The sequence below is a fragment of the Pinus tabuliformis genome, chromosome 9 (assembly GCF_031772625.1).
Source record: "Pinus tabuliformis cultivar Carrire ecotype Pingquan chromosome 9, CPIR1, whole genome shotgun sequence".
NCBI classification, from domain to species: domain Eukaryota; kingdom Viridiplantae; phylum Streptophyta; class Pinopsida; order Pinales; family Pinaceae; genus Pinus; species Pinus tabuliformis.
In genome coordinates this window covers 1,630,315,122-1,630,318,458 of record NC_142307.1, presented here as the reverse complement: position 1 = coordinate 1,630,318,458, position 3,337 = coordinate 1,630,315,122, and the positions used below count along the sequence as shown (strand labels likewise).

Genomic DNA, 3,337 nt, shown 5'->3' with positions numbered 1-3,337 from the left:
GTGTTTATCATAGATCTTTATCATAGATCTCCACAAAAACAGTGAAGTGTTTATCATAGATCTTCACAAAAACTATTAACAGTTAATCCATATGGATATAATTTTGAAAACAGTTTGGGATACAAAATTCAATTCATTACGCCGTAAGGCGTTTCCCTTTGAAATTAATTTCCCCAGCCGATGCCGTGTCTTATTGTTGACCGAGTTCGGGATACAAAATTCAATTCATTACGCCGTAAGGCGTTTCCCTTTGAAATGAATTGCCCCAGCCGATGCCATGTCTTATTGTTGACCATAGATTTGTGGTGTTAGACGATTGAAGGAAGTTTGGTCGTTGATCCTCACACTGTCCTTTTGTCTCCCAACCCAATGGCCTCTATGTCTTCTGAGTTATTGTTCGGGCGGTGGCAGATTAAGCATTTCTTGCTGTCGAGCCTCGCACGGACACTTGAGGCCTTTCCTACGATGGTCATGATTTTCGTCGACTATGAACCCCATTGGCATTGCAATGGAGGGAAAACCCCAGAGGATTTCCTTTCCGTGAAGCCAAGGTTCGAATCCTGCAGCCCGACGGGATCTATATGCTCCATGGACTGGGCCTCATGGGACTGGGACGGAGGCCCCGGGGTTTCGACGGTCTGCGGATGGGATCTCATCTGCGGCCAGAAATACAAAGTTGGGTTTCTGTAGTCTGCGTTCTTTGTTGAGTGTTTGCTCAGTAATTGATATTTTCAGCCCCTGTGCGCTTTTATATCTGACGGCTGATCGCCATTAAGATTTTCTTTCAGTTTCTGATTTATTTTTTGATACAGGTGCAGGGATATCTGGGCATCTATCGGATTCTTCGCTGGGGCATGAGGGTGTCCTGAAGTTGGTCTGCATCTGCAATGCCATTTTTGGTTTCTTGACGGCAATGTCGCCGAATTTCTGGGTTTATTTAATTCTCCGTCTATTGACGGGAATTAGCAATGGTGGCCTGGGGTTGTCGTCGTTCGTCTTGGCGACGGAAGTCGTCGGACCGTCCAAGAGAGCACCGGTTGGCATGTCGACTTTCTACTTCTTTTCTCTCAGCATAGCAGTGCTGCCGGCTCTGTCCTACTTTTCCGGCAACTGGAGATATCTGTACGTCGCAAGTTTGATTCCCTCGGCCGTGTATTGCATCTTCGTTCTGCCATTCGTTTGGGAGTCCCCGCGGTGGTACCTGGTGAAGGGCAGGCTGAAAGAAGCCATGGGCATCATGAGATAATAATCATCATCCCTCCATGATTCACATTATAGAAATAATAATTGACATTATCCACATACACAACTCTTGTGATGCATCTTTCTCATATGCTCAGGTCATTTTTTGAAATAAGTGTACTCATCCAATGATGGAGACTCAACATGCATGAGGTACATTAGTCATTTATTCATAAGAATATTTTTCATTTAGTATATTGGGATGTAAAGATTGTGGGTTGAAGTTGGAAATGAATCATGATGCTTGGAAGTTATACTTGTTGCATTATTTCATTTTTGTGGTTATATCCTCCTTCTAGTGAAGTGTAACCATATAGGGACTTGTCCAACCTCATTAAGAATAATAAGCCTAAATAAATTAAAATAGAGTGGCTATATCATTTCATACTCAACACCTTCCATGCATCCCTTTTTTCCATTCTCCTGTCTTTTAACTTACTTAGTGTCATTAGTTTGCAAGTTTCTTACTTGTCTCATTAAACCGATCGAGTATGATGTGTAAGGGTGTCCCTCCATCATCAAAGTTGAAATTTTGCTCATATCCACCAAAATAAAATAAAAAATAAAACTTTACAAAAACAAAAATAAAAAAAATAACCACACAAAACATTAAAATAATATTTGTTAAATAAATTAAATCCCTCTAAACTCATGTTAGATTTATATTTAAAATAAATCTAAATTAATTCTATTGGAAAAAATGGTGTCCATTTTCCCTGCATTTCATTTCATAAAAAATGAACACCACTCCATTCAAGTACAGCCTTTGACATGTTACAAAAATTGAAAGATCCATATAACCAGCATCCATATGCTCTTAATCCGTGCTGCTATGAAGCCTTCACATGGGTCCCCTCGACCTAAAATTATTTAATGAGAAAGTTCAAAGGGGAGGTGCATTTTCGAACGGCCTCGCCTTTTAACAACCTGCGAATCCTCACTTGATTGTCCGTGCTGCACTAATTTGTTTATCCTGTCGCACAAAAATTCTGTTTTCAATGACAAATTTTACAAGTAATAAAAATATTTTAAGATACAGTGAGCGTTTACAATGATTCAGTGCATGGTTTAACGACGTTTTAGGAGCTAGCCATGGGAGATTTCAGAAGACTATGCTGCTGCTGATGCTTAGAGAGGTTTGTCTATTTTGTTCATGTGTGAAGTCTCGAGGAGACTGCATTTGTAGTTGGGACACTGTTGCCTGCACCTTAAAGGCCTGCTTAGACCTTCATAAACAAAGTTACATTCAAATGAAGCATGCCAACTGAGCGAACATACTAAATAAGTAGCTTCCACTAGGTATTTAGTCATATATTCTCTGTTTGATATGTGCTTATTTATTTTTTATTTTTCAACTTGAAAGGGTGTACCTAATGTCTGTGCATATCCTTCTTACTTCCAGAACACCTAGAATAGGTTACATCATTGGCATTATCAAAAGTAGAATCACAACACAGGCAAACAAATACATACGCCCACCAAGCACAAGAAAATAGTGTGATGGCTATCAACTTTTTTAAATCAAACTTGTAATAATCTCAATAATAAATCTAATGTTCTTTAGAGAAGACCTGCTACTCTAGTTTTTGTTGGGTTTCGTACAGTTTATAGTGTATCATAAGGAAATACATTTCTTGAAGGGATTGCATCAGAAGGCTCAACGGACCTTTGAGCATTTTTGTAGGGGTTTATGTTATCCAATCATTAAAATTTTTGATAAAATTAGTCTGGACTATCCACATGCCTATTTTTTTCAATAAATTTGAAGAAGTGCATGTTTTTGCTTTAATAATATGTATACTCCTAAATTTTATGAACTGTAGTTTTGTGGGCCAATTGTTTTCTGTATTGTACGGTATCCACATTTGAATTCAGATTCTATCTTGATAACTATCATTTCTTAGTATGTTTTTATGAATATATTGCATTGTAAGTGTTCTCTCTTCTTACATAGGAAATCATGAAGCAATGGATTCATGTAAGGCAAGTACCTAGTCAAAGGCATCAAACAATATTTTTGATGGCTTCAAGTCCATGGTGACGAATTGGAAGTTCCTCGACTCACTTCCCAGAGGACTCTCAACCAAAATATCCA

General features: G+C 38.5%; 1 pseudogene; it reads left to right on the top strand.

Annotated features, from left to right (window-relative positions):
- Positions 1 to 602: 602 nt before the first annotated feature.
- LOC149155078 (organic cation/carnitine transporter 4 pseudogene) lies at positions 603 to 1,246 on the top strand (annotated as a pseudogene).
- Positions 1,247 to 3,337: the final 2,091 nt, after the last annotated feature.